Source organism: Pimephales promelas, chromosome 5 (assembly GCF_988280905.1).
Source record: "Pimephales promelas chromosome 5, fPimPro1.hap1.1, whole genome shotgun sequence".
Classification (NCBI taxonomy): Eukaryota; Metazoa; Chordata; class Actinopteri; order Cypriniformes; family Leuciscidae; genus Pimephales; species Pimephales promelas.
In genome coordinates, this window is record NC_142773.1 from 5210163 (window position 1) to 5225273 (window position 15111).

Sequence of the window (15111 nt, forward strand, 5' to 3'; positions counted from 1 at the left end):
AATTTGGTGCTTTTCAACCCCTCTCATTAACATGATGGAGATACAGTTCACCATATTGTGTTGGAAATGGTTTGGCTGATGAAAGAGGTAACCCTTCAACTGACCTGCAAGGAGCATTGGGTTCTATGGGTTAGGAGACTCACAACTGTTTTGATAGAGGGAGATCTGCTTATGTTTCATTTGTGTGATGCTTCTGATTTGTTGGAAAGAACCTAGAGAGAACGCCTGGGTCGAGAAAAAGGCAGCATAGCTTGCATTGGACCTCTCTCAGAATATGTTTGCAGTGTCCTTGCACTCTTCATTATCCTACCCAACCTCGTAGGGAGCTCGTGGAATCGATCCCGAACTCAAACATATTCTTGGACATTGAGCTTTATAACTCCGCCCCTTTGCTACCAGGATCCACAATTCTCTCCCCCCAAAATTAGAAAGCAGCGCATTTTTTGTTCTTTGAGTGAAGAGATAACAATGATAAAACCTTTTTGTGCACATACCTCACCTGTTTCGTAGACACACCATGCAGCCGTCAGTGCCCAAAAGCTTATTACATGGCAGTTTAAAGCTTGATACCACCCTGTCGTTCCATGTCCAGATAAAAGCACGGAAGACGCTGCTCCTTTTGCCGGCATTCTTTCGCAGAGGCAATATCGTAGTCTATGAGGTTTATCCGAGACGTGATCTTTGCTGGTTGAAAACTTTACCCAATACCCCGCTGGGATGACTTGAAATATAGTCAGCCTTGGCAATTTTTGACGGTCTCTTAGGAGGCTTTGAGACTTGTTGAAAGAACAGAATTGTGCTTTCGCTCCTTGAAAGTGCTGCATTCACTGTGACGGCGAAGACATGAGCTTGAAGACGGTTGGTGTAGTCAGTATTTGGACCTCCCTTAGAATGTGTTTTTGTATTTATAAAGGTCATATCCATGCAACAGGGGCCTTCTTGTTTTGATCCTGTCCTCGACAATGTTTTCAGAAATGAACAGGTGCTTTTTCTACAGCTACAATTAAAATGAAATTCAGCTAAAGCTTGCCTTGAGGGGCACCCCTGCAGTTGACCTGTTCGCTAGGCTCTCTGTTTCTGCAGCTATTTTAAGGATGACGTCGTTAAAGTTGGCAGCAAGGTCCTTTGCCAGGCGCACTTGTCTTTCTCAAAACACTAAACACATCAAACGACAATGATGGGATTCGAACCCACGCGTGCAGAGCACAATGGATTAGCAGTCCATCGCCTTAACCACTCGGCCACCTCGTCACTCGCCTGCATGTGTTGCCCGAAGCTGGGCTGTGGTGTGTTTCTGCCGCTATATTAAGGATGACTTTGCTAAACATGGCAGGCCGGGTACATTGAACGGCTTTGCCAGGCACACTTGGCTCTCTGAAAACACTAAAGACATCAAACGACGAGGATGGGATTCGAACCCACGCATGCAGAGCACAATGGATTAGCAGTCCATCGCCTTAACCACTCGGCCACCTCGTCACTCGACCAAGCCTGTTTTCCCGAAGCTGGGCAGTGGTGTGTTTCGGCAGCTATTTTAAGGATGATGCTGTTAAAGTTGGCAGCAAGGTTCTTTGAATGGCTTTGCCAGGCGCACTTTGCTCTCTCGACACATTCAGCTAAAGCTCGCCTTGAGGGGCACCTGTGCGGTTGACGTGTTCACCACATTTTCTCTCTGTTTCTGCAGCTATATTAAGGATGATGTCGCTAAATTTGGCAGGTAGGGTACATTGAACGGCTTTGCCAGGCGCACTTGTCTCTCTCGAAACACTAAACACATCAAACGACGAGGATGGGATTCGAACCCACGCGTGCAGAGCACAATGGATTAGCAGTCCATCGCCTTAACCACTCGGCCACCTCGTCACTCGCCTGCATGTGTTGCCCGAAGCTGGGCTGTGGTGTGTTTCTGCCGCTATATTAAGGATGACTTTGCTAAACATGGCAGGCCGGGTACATTGAACGGATTTGCCAGGCACACTTCGCTCTCTGAAAACGCTAAAGACATCAAACGACGAGGATGGGATTCGAACCCACGCGTGCAGAGCACAATGGATTAGCAGTCCATCGCCTTAACCACTCGGCCACCTCGTCACTCTCCTGCATGTGTTGCCCGAAGCTGGGCTGTGGTGTGTTTCTGCCGCTATATTAAGGATGACTTTGCTAAACATGGCAGGCCGGGTACATTGAATGGCTTTGCCAGGCACACTTGGCTCTCTGAAAACGCTAAAGACATCAAACGACAAGGATGGGATTCGAACCCACGCATGCAGAGCACGATGGATTAGCAGTCCATCGCCTTAACCACTCGGCCACCTCGTAACTCGACCAAACCTGTTTTCCCGAAGCTGGGCAGTGGTGTGTTTCGGCAGCTATTTTAAGGATGATGTTGTTAAAGTTGGCAGCAAGGTTCTTTGAATGGCTTTGCCAGGCTCACTTTGCTCTCTCGACACATTCAGCTAAAGCTCGCCTTGAGGGGCACCTGTGCGGTTGACGTGTTCACTACATTTTCTCTCTGTTTCTGCAGCTATATTAAGGATGATGTCGCTAAATTTGGCAGGTAGGGTACATTGAACGGCTTTGCCAGGCGCACTTGGCTCTCTGAAAAAACTAAAGACATCAAACGACGAGGATGGTATTCAAACCCACGTGTGCACAACACAACATAATAGCAGTCCATCACCTAACCACTCGGCCACCTCGCCACAACCTTTTGGATGTTGGAAGTAGTAATTTGGTGCTTTTCAACCCCTCTCATTAACATGATGGAGATACAGTTCACCATATTGTGTTGGAAATGGTTTGGCTGATGAAAGAGGTAACCCTTCAACTGACCTGCAAGGAGCATTGGGTTCTATGGGTTAGGAGACTCACAACTGTTTTGATAGAGGGAGATCTGCTTATGTTTCATTTGTGTGATGCTTCTGATTTGTTGGAAAGAACCTAGAGAGAACGCCTGGGTCGAGAAAAAGGCAGCATAGCTTGCATTGGACCTCTCTCAGAATATGTTTGCAGTGTCCTTGCACTCTTCATTATCCTACCCAACCTCGTAGGGAGCTCGTGGAATCGATCCCGAACTCAAACATATTCTTGGACATTGAGCTTTATAACTCCGCCCCTTTGCTACCAGGATCCACAATTCTCTCCCCCCAAAATTAGAAAGCAGCGCATTTTTTGTTCTTTGAGTGAAGAGATAACAATGATAAAACCTTTTTGTGCACATACCTCACCTGTTTCGTAGACACACCATGCAGCCGTCAGTGCCCAAAAGCTTATTACATGGCAGTTTAAAGCTTGATACCACCCTGTCGTTCCATGTCCAGATAAAAGCACGGAAGACGCTGCTCCTTTTGCCGGCATTCTTTCGCAGAGGCAATATCGTAGTCTATGAGGTTTATCCGAGACGTGATCTTTGCTGGTTGAAAACTTTACCCAATACCCCGCTGGGATGACTTGAAATATAGTCAGCCTTGGCAATTTTTGACGGTCTCTTAGGAGGCTTTGAGACTTGTTGAAAGAACAGAATTGTGCTTTCGCTCCTTGAAAGTGCTGCATTCACTGTGACGGCGAAGACATGAGCTTGAAGACGGTTGGTGTAGTCAGTATTTGGACCTCCCTTAGAATGTGTTTTTGTATTTATAAAGGTCATATCCATGCAACAGGGGCCTTCTTGTTTTGATCCTGTCCTCGACAATGTTTTCAGAAATGAACAGGTGCTTTTTCTACAGCTACAATTAAAATGAAATTCAGCTAAAGCTTGCCTTGAGGGGCACCCCTGCAGTTGACCTGTTCGCTAGGCTCTCTGTTTCTGCAGCTATTTTAAGGATGACGTCGTTAAAGTTGGCAGCAAGGTCCTTTGCCAGGCGCACTTGTCTTTCTCAAAACACTAAACACATCAAACGACAATGATGGGATTCGAACCCACGCGTGCAGAGCACAATGGATTAGCAGTCCATCGCCTTAACCACTCGGCCACCTCGTCACTCGCCTGCATGTGTTGCCCGAAGCTGGGCTGTGGTGTGTTTCTGCCGCTATATTAAGGATGACTTTGCTAAACATGGCAGGCCGGGTACATTGAACGGCTTTGCCAGGCACACTTGGCTCTCTGAAAACACTAAAGACATCAAACGACGAGGATGGGATTCGAACCCACGCATGCAGAGCACAATGGATTAGCAGTCCATCGCCTTAACCACTCGGCCACCTCGTCACTCGACCAAGCCTGTTTTCCCGAAGCTGGGCAGTGGTGTGTTTCGGCAGCTATTTTAAGGATGATGCTGTTAAAGTTGGCAGCAAGGTTCTTTGAATGGCTTTGCCAGGCGCACTTTGCTCTCTCGACACATTCAGCTAAAGCTCGCCTTGAGGGGCACCTGTGCGGTTGACGTGTTCACCACATTTTCTCTCTGTTTCTGCAGCTATATTAAGGATGATGTCGCTAAATTTGGCAGGTAGGGTACATTGAACGGCTTTGCCAGGCGCACTTGTCTCTCTCGAAACACTAAACACATCAAACGACGAGGATGGGATTCGAACCCACGCGTGCAGAGCACAATGGATTAGCAGTCCATCGCCTTAACCACTCGGCCACCTCGTCACTCGCCTGCATGTGTTGCCCGAAGCTGGGCTGTGGTGTGTTTCTGCCGCTATATTAAGGATGACTTTGCTAAACATGGCAGGCCGGGTACATTGAACGGATTTGCCAGGCACACTTCGCTCTCTGAAAACGCTAAAGACATCAAACGACGAGGATGGGATTCGAACCCACGCGTGCAGAGCACAATGGATTAGCAGTCCATCGCCTTAACCACTCGGCCACCTCGTCACTCTCCTGCATGTGTTGCCCGAAGCTGGGCTGTGGTGTGTTTCTGCCGCTATATTAAGGATGACTTTGCTAAACATGGCAGGCCGGGTACATTGAATGGCTTTGCCAGGCACACTTGGCTCTCTGAAAACGCTAAAGACATCAAACGACAAGGATGGGATTCGAACCCACGCATGCAGAGCACGATGGATTAGCAGTCCATCGCCTTAACCACTCGGCCACCTCGTAACTCGACCAAACCTGTTTTCCCGAAGCTGGGCAGTGGTGTGTTTCGGCAGCTATTTTAAGGATGATGTTGTTAAAGTTGGCAGCAAGGTTCTTTGAATGGCTTTGCCAGGCTCACTTTGCTCTCTCGACACATTCAGCTAAAGCTCGCCTTGAGGGGCACCTGTGCGGTTGACGTGTTCACTACATTTTCTCTCTGTTTCTGCAGCTATATTAAGGATGATGTCGCTAAATTTGGCAGGTAGGGTACATTGAACGGCTTTGCCAGGCGCACTTGGCTCTCTGAAAAAACTAAAGACATCAAACGACGAGGATGGTATTCAAACCCACGTGTGCACAACACAACATAATAGCAGTCCATCACCTAACCACTCGGCCACCTCGCCACAACCTTTTGGATGTTGGAAGTAGTAATTTGGTGCTTTTCAACCCCTCTCATTAACATGATGGAGATACAGTTCACCATATTGTGTTGGAAATGGTTTGGCTGATGAAAGAGGTAACCCTTCAACTGACCTGCAAGGAGCATTGGGTTCTATGGGTTAGGAGACTCACAACTGTTTTGATAGAGGGAGATCTGCTTATGTTTCATTTGTGTGATGCTTCTGATTTGTTGGAAAGAACCTAGAGAGAACGCCTGGGTCGAGAAAAAGGCAGCATAGCTTGCATTGGACCTCTCTCAGAATATGTTTGCAGTGTCCTTGCACTCTTCATTATCCTACCCAACCTCGTAGGGAGCTCGTGGAATCGATCCCGAACTCAAACATATTCTTGGACATTGAGCTTTATAACTCCGCCCCTTTGCTACCAGGATCCACAATTCTCTCCCCCCAAAATTAGAAAGCAGCGCATTTTTTGTTCTTTGAGTGAAGAGATAACAATGATAAAACCTTTTTGTGCACATACCTCACCTGTTTCGTAGACACACCATGCAGCCGTCAGTGCCCAAAAGCTTATTACATGGCAGTTTAAAGCTTGATACCACCCTGTCGTTCCATGTCCAGATAAAAGCACGGAAGACGCTGCTCCTTTTGCCGGCATTCTTTCGCAGAGGCAATATCGTAGTCTATGAGGTTTATCCGAGACGTGATCTTTGCTGGTTGAAAACTTTACCCAATACCCCGCTGGGATGACTTGAAATATAGTCAGCCTTGGCAATTTTTGACGGTCTCTTAGGAGGCTTTGAGACTTGTTGAAAGAACAGAATTGTGCTTTCGCTCCTTGAAAGTGCTGCATTCACTGTGACGGCGAAGACATGAGCTTGAAGACGGTTGGTGTAGTCAGTATTTGGACCTCCCTTAGAATGTGTTTTTGTATTTATAAAGGTCATATCCATGCAACAGGGGCCTTCTTGTTTTGATCCTGTCCTCGACAATGTTTTCAGAAATGAACAGGTGCTTTTTCTACAGCTACAATTAAAATGAAATTCAGCTAAAGCTTGCCTTGAGGGGCACCCCTGCAGTTGACCTGTTCGCTAGGCTCTCTGTTTCTGCAGCTATTTTAAGGATGACGTCGTTAAAGTTGGCAGCAAGGTCCTTTGCCAGGCGCACTTGTCTTTCTCAAAACACTAAACACATCAAACGACAATGATGGGATTCGAACCCACGCGTGCAGAGCACAATGGATTAGCAGTCCATCGCCTTAACCACTCGGCCACCTCGTCACTCGCCTGCATGTGTTGCCCGAAGCTGGGCTGTGGTGTGTTTCTGCCGCTATATTAAGGATGACTTTGCTAAACATGGCAGGCCGGGTACATTGAACGGCTTTGCCAGGCACACTTGGCTCTCTGAAAACACTAAAGACATCAAACGACGAGGATGGGATTCGAACCCACGCATGCAGAGCACAATGGATTAGCAGTCCATCGCCTTAACCACTCGGCCACCTCGTCACTCGACCAAGCCTGTTTTCCCGAAGCTGGGCAGTGGTGTGTTTCGGCAGCTATTTTAAGGATGATGCTGTTAAAGTTGGCAGCAAGGTTCTTTGAATGGCTTTGCCAGGCGCACTTTGCTCTCTCGACACATTCAGCTAAAGCTCGCCTTGAGGGGCACCTGTGCGGTTGACGTGTTCACCACATTTTCTCTCTGTTTCTGCAGCTATATTAAGGATGATGTCGCTAAATTTGGCAGGTAGGGTACATTGAACGGCTTTGCCAGGCGCACTTGTCTCTCTCGAAACACTAAACACATCAAACGACGAGGATGGGATTCGAACCCACGCGTGCAGAGCACAATGGATTAGCAGTCCATCGCCTTAACCACTCGGCCACCTCGTCACTCGCCTGCATGTGTTGCCCGAAGCTGGGCTGTGGTGTGTTTCTGCCGCTATATTAAGGATGACTTTGCTAAACATGGCAGGCCGGGTACATTGAACGGCTTTGCCAGGCACACTTGGCTCTCTGAAAACACTAAAGACATCAAACAACGAGGATTCGAACCCACGCATGCAGAGCACAATGGATTAGCAGTCCATCGCCTTAACCACTCGGCCACCTCGTCACTCGACCAAACCTGTTTTCCCGAAGCTGGGCAGTGGTGTGTTTCGGCAGCTATTTTAAGGATGATGTTGTTAAAGTTGGCAGCAAGGTTCTTTGAATGGCTTTGCCAGGCGCACTTTGCTCTCTCGACACATTCAGCTAAAGCTCGCCTTGAGGGGCACCTGTGCGGTTGACATGTTCACTACATTTTCTCTCTGTTTCTGCAGCTATATTAAGAATGATGTCGCTAAATTTGGCAGGTAGGGTACATTGAACGGCTTTGCCAGGCGCACTTGTCTCTCTCGAAACACTAAACACATCAAACGACGAGGATGGGATTCGAACCCACGCGTGCAGAGCACAATGGATTAGCAGTCCATCGCCTTAACCACTCGGCCACCTCGTCACTCTCCAGCATGTGTTGCCCGAAGCTGGGCTGTGGTGTGTTTCTGCCGCTATATTAAGGATGACTTTGCTAAACATGGCAGGCCGGGTACATTGAACGGCTTTGCCAGGCACACTTCGCTCTCTGAAAACGCTAAAGACATCAAACGACGAGGATGGGATTCGAACCCACGCGTGCAGAGCACAATGGATTAGCAGTCCATCGCCTTAACCACTCGGCCACCTCGTCACTCTCCTGCATGTGTTGCCCGAAGCTGGGCTGTGGTGTGTTTCTGCCGCTATATTAAGGATGACTTTGCTAAACATGGCAGGCCGGGTACATTGAATGGCTTTGCCAGGCACACTTGGCTCTCTGAAAACGCTAAAGACATCAAACGACGAGGATGGGATTCGAACCCACGCATGCAGAGCACAATGGATTAGCAGTCCATCGCCTTAACCACTCGGCCACCTCGTCACTCGACCAAACCTGTTTTCCCGAAGCTGGGCAGTGGTGTGTTTCGGCAGCTATTTTAAGGATGATGTTGTTAAAGTTGGCAGCAAGGTTCTTTGAATGGCTTTGCCAGGCGCACTTTGCTCTCTCGACACATTCAGCTAAAGCTCGCCTTGAGGGGCACCTGTGCGGTTGACGTGTTCACTACATTTTCTCTCTGTTTCTGCAGCTATATTAAGGATGATGTCGCTAAATTTGGCAGGTAGGGTACATTGAACGGCTTTGCCAGGCGCACTTGGCTCTCTGAAAAAACTAAAGACATCAAACGACGAGGATGGTATTCAAACCCACGTGTGCACAACACAACATAATTGCAGTCCATCACCTAACCACTCGGCCACCTCGCCACAACCTTTTGGATGTTGGAAGTAGTAATTTGGTGCTTTTCAACCCCTCTCATTAACATGATGGAGATACAGTTCACCATATTGTGTTGGAAATGGTTTGGCTGATGAAAGAGGTAACCCTTCAACTGACCTGCAAGGAGCATTGGGTTCTATGGGTTAGGAGACTCACAACTGTTTTGATAGAGGGAGATCTGCTTATGTTTCATTTGTGTGATGCTTCTGATTTGTTGGAAAGAACCTAGAGAGAACGCCTGGGTCGAGAAAAAGGCAGCATAGCTTGCATTGGACCTCTCTCAGAATATGTTTGCAGTGTCCTTGCACTCTTCATTATCCTACCCAACCTCGTAGGGAGCTCGTGGAATCGATCCCGAACTCAAACATATTCTTGGACATTGAGCTTTATAACTCCGCCCCTTTGCTACCAGGATCCACAATTCTCTCCCCCCAAAATTAGAAAGCAGCGCATTTTTTGTTCTTTGAGTGAAGAGATAACAATGATAAAACCTTTTTGTGCACATACCTCACCTGTTTCGTAGACACACCATGCAGCCGTCAGTGCCCAAAAGCTTATTACATGGCAGTTTAAAGCTTGATACCACCCTGTCGTTCCATGTCCAGATAAAAGCACGGAAGACGCTGCTCCTTTTGCCGGCATTCTTTCGCAGAGGCAATATCGTAGTCTATGAGGTTTATCCGAGACGTGATCTTTGCTGGTTGAAAACTTTACCCAATACCCCGCTGGGATGACTTGAAATATAGTCAGCCTTGGCAATTTTTGACGGTCTCTTAGGAGGCTTTGAGACTTGTTGAAAGAACAGAATTGTGCTTTCGCTCCTTGAAAGTGCTGCATTCACTGTGACGGCGAAGACATGAGCTTGAAGACGGTTGGTGTAGTCAGTATTTGGACCTCCCTTAGAATGTGTTTTTGTATTTATAAAGGTCATATCCATGCAACAGGGGCCTTCTTGTTTTGATCCTGTCCTCGACAATGTTTTCAGAAATGAACAGGTGCTTTTTCTGCAGCTACAATTAAAATGAAATTCAGCTAAAGCTTGCCTTGAGGGGCACCCCTGCAGTTGACCTGTTCGCTAGGCTCTCTGTTTCTGCAGCTATTTTAAGGATGACGTCGTTAAAGTTGGCAGCAAGGTCCTTTGCCAGGCGCACTTGTCTCTCTCAAAACACTAAACACATCAAACGACAAGGATGGGATTCGAACCCACGCGTGCAGAGCACAATGGATTAGCAGTCCATCGACTTAACCACTCGGCCACCTCGTCACTCGCCTGCATGTGTTGCCCGAAGCTGGGCTGTGGTGTGTTTCTGCCGCTATATTAAGGATGACTTTGCTAAACATGGCAGGCCGGGTACATTGAACGGCTTTGCCAGGCACACTTGGCTCTCTGAAAACACTAAAGACATCAAACGACGAGGATGGGATTCGAACCCACGCATGCAGAGCACAATGGATTAGCAGTCCATCGCCTTAACCACTCGGCCACCTCGTCACTCGACCAAGCCTGTTTTCCCGAAGCTGGGCAGTGGTGTGTTTCGGCAGCTATTTTAAGGATGATGTTGTTAAAGTTGGCAGCAAGGTTCTTTGAATGGCTTTGCCAGGCGCACTTTGCTCTCTCGACACATTCAGCTAAAGCTCGCCTTGAGGGGCACCTGTGCGGTTGACGTGTTCACTACATTTTCTCTCTGTTTCTGCAGCTATATTAAGGATGATGTCGCTAAATTTGGCAGGTAGGGTACATTGAACGGCTTTGCCAGGCGCACTTGGCTCTCTGAAAACACTAAAGACATCAAACGACGAGGATGGGATTCGAACCCACGCATGCAGAGCACAATGGATTAGCAGTCCATCGCCTTAACCACTCGGCCACCTCGTCACTCGACCAAGCCTGTTTTCCCGAAGCTGGGCAGTGGTGTGTTTCGGCAGCTATTTTAAGGATGATGCTGTTAAAGTTGGCAGCAAGGTTCTTTGAATGGCTTTGCCAGGCGCACTTTGCTCTCTCGACACATTCAGCTAAAGCTCGCCTTGAGGGGCACCTGTGCGGTTGACGTGTTCACCACATTTTCTCTCTGTTTCTGCAGCTATATTAAGGATGATGTCGCTAAATTTGGCAGGTAGGGTACATTGAACGGCTTTGCCAGGCGCACTTGTCTCTCTCGAAACACTAAACACATCAAACGACGAGGATGGGATTCGAACCCACGCGTGCAGAGCACAATGGATTAGCAGTCCATCGCCTTAACCACTCGGCCACCTCGTCACTCGCCTGCATGTGTTGCCCGAAGCTGGGCTGTGGTGTGTTTCTGCCGCTATATTAAGGATGACTTTGCTAAACATGGCAGGCCGGGTACATTGAACGGATTTGCCAGGCACACTTCGCTCTCTGAAAACGCTAAAGACATCAAACGACGAGGATGGGATTCGAACCCACGCGTGCAGAGCACAATGGATTAGCAGTCCATCGCCTTAACCACTCGGCCACCTCGTCACTCTCCTGCATGTGTTGCCCGAAGCTGGGCTGTGGTGTGTTTCTGCCGCTATATTAAGGATGACTTTGCTAAACATGGCAGGCCGGGTACATTGAATGGCTTTGCCAGGCACACTTGGCTCTCTGAAAACGCTAAAGACATCAAACGACGAGGATGTTTGCAGTGTCCTTGCACTCTTCATTATCCTACCCAACCTCGTAGGGAGCTCGTGGAATCGATCCCGAACTCAAACATATTCTTGGACATTGAGCTTTATAACTCCGCCCCTTTGCTACCAGGATCCACAATTCTCTCCCCCCAAAATTAGAAAGCAGCGCATTTTTTGTTCTTTGAGTGAAGAGATAACAATGATAAAACCTTTTTGTGCACATACCTCACCTGTTTCTCTTAGGAGGCTTTGAGACTTGTTGAAAGAACAGAATTGTGCTTTCGCTCCTTGAAAGTGCTGCATTCACTGTGACGGCAAAGACATGAGCTTGAAGACGGTTGGTGTAGTCAGTATTTGGACCTCCCTTAGAATGTATTTTTGTTTTTATAAAGATCATATCCATGCAACAGGGGCCTTCTTGTTTTGATCCTGTCCTCGACAATGTTTTCAGAAATGAACAGGTGCTTTTTCTGCAGCTACAATTAAAATGAAATTCAGCTAAAGCTTGCCTTGAGGGGCACCCCTGCAGTTGACCTGTTCGCTAGGCTCTCTGTTTCTGCAGCTATTTTAAGGATGACGTCGTTAAAGTTGGCAGCAAGGTTCTTTGAATGGCTTTGCCAGGCGCACTTTGCTCTCTCGACACATTCAGCTAAAGCTCGCCTTGAGGGGCACCTGTGCGGTTGACGTGTTCACTACATTTTCTCTCTGTTTCTGCAGCTATATTAAGGATGATGTCGCTAAATTTGGCAGGTAGGGTACATTGAACGGCTTTGCCAGGCGCACTTGTCTCTCTCGAAACACTAAACACATCAAACGACGAGGATGGGATTCGAACCCACGCGTGCAGAGCACAATGGATTAGCAGTCCATCGCCTTAACCACTCGGCCACCTCGTCACTCGCCTGCATGTGTTGCCCGAAGCTGGGCTGTGGTGTGTTTCTGCCGCTATATTAAGGATGACTTTGCTAAACATGGCAGGCCGGGTACATTGAACGGATTTGCCAGGCACACTTCGCTCTCTGAAAACGCTAAAGACATCAAACGACGAGGATGGGATTCGAACCCACGCGTGCAGAGCACAATGGATTAGCAGTCCATCGCCTTAACCACTCGGCCACCTCGTCACTCTCCTGCATGTGTTGCCCGAAGCTGGGCTGTGGTGTGTTTCTGCCGCTATATTAAGGATGACTTTGCTAAACATGGCAGGCTGGGTACATTGAATGGCTTTGCCAGGCACACTTGGCTCTCTGAAAACGCTAAAGACATCAAACGACAAGGATGGGATTCGAACCCACGCATGCAGAGCACAATGGATTAGCAGTCCATCGCCTTAACCACTCGGCCACCTCGTAACTCGACCAAACCTGTTTTCCCGAAGCTGGGCAGTGGTGTGTTTCGGCAGCTATTTTAAGGATGATGTTGTTAAAGTTGGCAGCAAGGTTCTTTGAATGGCTTTGCCAGGCTCACTTTGCTCTCTCGACACATTCAGCTAAAGCTCGCCTTGAGGGGCACCTGTGCGGTTGACGTGTTCACTACATTTTCTCTCTGTTTCTGCAGCTATATTAAGGATGATGTCGCTAAATTTGGCAGGTAGGGTACATTGAACGGCTTTGCCAGGCGCACTTGGCTCTCTGAAAACACTAAAGACATCAAACGACGAGGATGGTATTCAAACCCACGTGTGCACAACACAACATAATAGCAGTCCATCACCTAACCACTCGGCCACCTCGCCACAACCTTTTGGATGTTGGAAGTAGTAATTTGGTGCTTTTCAACCCCTCTCATTAACATGATGGAGATACAGTTCACCATATTGTGTTGGAAATGGTTTGGCTGATGAAAGAGGTAACCCTTCGACTGACCTGCAAGGAGCATTGGGTTCTATGGGTTAGGAGACTCACAACTGTTTTGATAGAGGGAGATCTGCTTATGTTTCATTTGTGTGATGCTTCTGATTTGTTGGAAAGAACCTAGAGAGAACGCCTGGGTCGAGAAAAAGGCAGCATAGCTCTCATTGGACCTCTCTCAGAATTTTTTTGCAGTGTCCTTGCACTCTTCATTATCCTACCCAACCTCGTAGGGAGCTCGTGGAATCGATCCCGAACTCAAACATATTCTTGGACATTGAGCTTTATAACTCCGCCCCTTTGCTACCAGGATCCACAATTCTCTCCCCCCAAAATTAGAAAGCAGCGCATTTTTTGTTCTTTGAGTGAAGAGATAACAATGATAAAACCTTTTTGTGCACATACCTCACCTGTTTCGTAGACACACCATGCAGCCGTCAGTGCCCAAAAGCTTATTACATGGCAGTTTAAAGCTTGATACCACCCTGTCGTTCCATGTCCAGATAAAAGCACGGAAGACGCTGCTCCTTTTGCCGGCATTCTTTCGCAGAGGCAATATCGTAGTCTATGAGGTTTATCCGAGACGTGATCTTTGCTGGTTGAAAACTTTACCCAATACCCCGCTGGGATGACTTGAAATATAGTCAGCCTTGGCAATTTTTGACGGTCTCTTAGGAGGCTTTGAGACTTGTTGAAAGAACAGAATTGTGCTTTCGCTCCTTGAAAGTGCTGCATTCACTGTGACGGCGAAGACATGAGCTTGAAGACGGTTGGTGTAGTCAGTATTTGGACCTCCCTTAGAATGTGTTTTTGTATTTATAAAGGTCATATCCATGCAACAGGGGCCTTCTTGTTTTGATCCTGTCCTCGACAATGTTTTCAGAAATGAACAGGTGCTTTTTCTGCAGCTACAATTAAAATGAAATTCAGCTAAAGCTTGCCTTGAGGGGCACCCCTGCAGTTGACCTGTTCGCTAGGCTCTCTGTTTCTGCAGCTATTTTAAGGATGACGTCGTTAAAGTTGGCAGCAAGGTTCTTTGAATGGCTTTGCCAGGCGCACTTTGCTCTCTCGACACATTCAGCTAAAGCTCGACTTGAGGGGCACCTGTGCGGTTGACGTGTTCACTACATTTTCTCTCTGTTTCTGCAGCTATATTAAGGATGATGTCGCTAAATTTGGCAGGTAGGGTACATTGAACGGCTTTGCCAGGCGCACTTGTCTCTCTCGAAACACTAATTACATCAAACGACGAGGATGGGATTCGAACCCACGCGTGCAGAGCACAATGGATTAGCAGTCCATCGCCTTAACCACTCGGCCACCTCGTCACTCTCCAGCATGTGTTGCCCGAAGCTGGGCTGTGGTGTGTTTCTGCCGCTATATTAAGGATGACTTTGCTAAACATGGCAGGCCGGGTACATTGAACGGATTTGCCAGGCACACTTCGCTCTCTAAGAGAGCTAAAGACATCAAACGACGAGGATGGGATTCGAACCCACGCGTGCAGAGCACAATGGATTAGCAGTCCATCGCCTTAACCACTCGGCCACCTCGTCACTCGACCAGACCTGTTTTCCCGAAGCTGGGCAGTGGTGTGTTTCGGCAGCTATTTTAAGGATGATGTTGTTAAAGTTGGCAGCAAGGTTCTTTGAATGGCTTTGCCAGGCGCACTTTGCTCTCTCGACACATTCAGCTAAAGCTCGCCTTGAGGGGCACCTGTGCGGTTGACGTGTTCACTACATTTTCTCTCTGTTTCTGCAGCTATATTAAGGATGATGTCGCTAAATTTGGCAGGTAGGGTACATTGAACGGCTTTGCCAGGCGCACTTGGCTCTCTGAAAACACT

At 47.9% G+C, this 15111-nt stretch overlaps 18 non-coding genes across 18 annotated transcripts; 5 read left to right on the forward strand and 13 right to left on the reverse strand.

Annotated features, from left to right (window-relative positions):
• The first annotated feature begins 627 nt into the window (after window positions 1-627).
• Window positions 628-768, forward strand: LOC148980925 (U4 spliceosomal RNA). Its single transcript, XR_016168694.1, has one exon. It is a non-coding gene; the product is annotated as a U4 spliceosomal RNA (small nuclear RNA).
• A 1013-nt stretch (window positions 769-1781) lies between these two features.
• trnas-gcu (transfer RNA serine (anticodon GCU)) lies at window positions 1782-1863 on the reverse strand. Its single transcript has one exon. It is a non-coding gene; the product is annotated as a tRNA-Ser (tRNA).
• A 146-nt stretch (window positions 1864-2009) lies between these two features.
• On the reverse strand, window positions 2010-2091 carry trnas-gcu (transfer RNA serine (anticodon GCU)). The gene has a single exon. It is a non-coding gene; the product is annotated as a tRNA-Ser (tRNA).
• Window positions 2092-3355: 1264 nt separating this feature from the next.
• Window positions 3356-3496, forward strand: LOC148980928 (U4 spliceosomal RNA). Its single transcript, XR_016168695.1, has one exon. It is a non-coding gene; the product is annotated as a U4 spliceosomal RNA (small nuclear RNA).
• A 1013-nt stretch (window positions 3497-4509) lies between these two features.
• trnas-gcu (transfer RNA serine (anticodon GCU)) lies at window positions 4510-4591 on the reverse strand. The gene has a single exon. It is a non-coding gene; the product is annotated as a tRNA-Ser (tRNA).
• A 146-nt stretch (window positions 4592-4737) lies between these two features.
• Window positions 4738-4819, reverse strand: trnas-gcu (transfer RNA serine (anticodon GCU)). Its single transcript has one exon. It is a non-coding gene; the product is annotated as a tRNA-Ser (tRNA).
• A 1264-nt stretch (window positions 4820-6083) lies between these two features.
• Window positions 6084-6224, forward strand: LOC148980931 (U4 spliceosomal RNA). The gene has a single exon (XR_016168696.1). It is a non-coding gene; the product is annotated as a U4 spliceosomal RNA (small nuclear RNA).
• A 1013-nt stretch (window positions 6225-7237) lies between these two features.
• On the reverse strand, window positions 7238-7319 carry trnas-gcu (transfer RNA serine (anticodon GCU)). The gene has a single exon. It is a non-coding gene; the product is annotated as a tRNA-Ser (tRNA).
• A 525-nt stretch (window positions 7320-7844) lies between these two features.
• trnas-gcu (transfer RNA serine (anticodon GCU)) lies at window positions 7845-7926 on the reverse strand. Its single transcript has one exon. It is a non-coding gene; the product is annotated as a tRNA-Ser (tRNA).
• Window positions 7927-8072: 146 nt separating this feature from the next.
• trnas-gcu (transfer RNA serine (anticodon GCU)) lies at window positions 8073-8154 on the reverse strand. The gene has a single exon. It is a non-coding gene; the product is annotated as a tRNA-Ser (tRNA).
• A 1264-nt stretch (window positions 8155-9418) lies between these two features.
• On the forward strand, window positions 9419-9559 carry LOC148980935 (U4 spliceosomal RNA). The gene has a single exon (XR_016168697.1). It is a non-coding gene; the product is annotated as a U4 spliceosomal RNA (small nuclear RNA).
• A 1397-nt stretch (window positions 9560-10956) lies between these two features.
• On the reverse strand, window positions 10957-11038 carry trnas-gcu (transfer RNA serine (anticodon GCU)). Its single transcript has one exon. It is a non-coding gene; the product is annotated as a tRNA-Ser (tRNA).
• Window positions 11039-11184: 146 nt separating this feature from the next.
• On the reverse strand, window positions 11185-11266 carry trnas-gcu (transfer RNA serine (anticodon GCU)). The gene has a single exon. It is a non-coding gene; the product is annotated as a tRNA-Ser (tRNA).
• A 963-nt stretch (window positions 11267-12229) lies between these two features.
• Window positions 12230-12311, reverse strand: trnas-gcu (transfer RNA serine (anticodon GCU)). The gene has a single exon. It is a non-coding gene; the product is annotated as a tRNA-Ser (tRNA).
• Window positions 12312-12457: 146 nt separating this feature from the next.
• trnas-gcu (transfer RNA serine (anticodon GCU)) lies at window positions 12458-12539 on the reverse strand. The gene has a single exon. It is a non-coding gene; the product is annotated as a tRNA-Ser (tRNA).
• A 1264-nt stretch (window positions 12540-13803) lies between these two features.
• LOC148980940 (U4 spliceosomal RNA) lies at window positions 13804-13944 on the forward strand. The gene has a single exon (XR_016168698.1). It is a non-coding gene; the product is annotated as a U4 spliceosomal RNA (small nuclear RNA).
• A 567-nt stretch (window positions 13945-14511) lies between these two features.
• Window positions 14512-14593, reverse strand: trnas-gcu (transfer RNA serine (anticodon GCU)). The gene has a single exon. It is a non-coding gene; the product is annotated as a tRNA-Ser (tRNA).
• A 146-nt stretch (window positions 14594-14739) lies between these two features.
• On the reverse strand, window positions 14740-14821 carry trnas-gcu (transfer RNA serine (anticodon GCU)). The gene has a single exon. It is a non-coding gene; the product is annotated as a tRNA-Ser (tRNA).
• Between the last annotated feature and the right edge of the window lie 290 nt (window positions 14822-15111).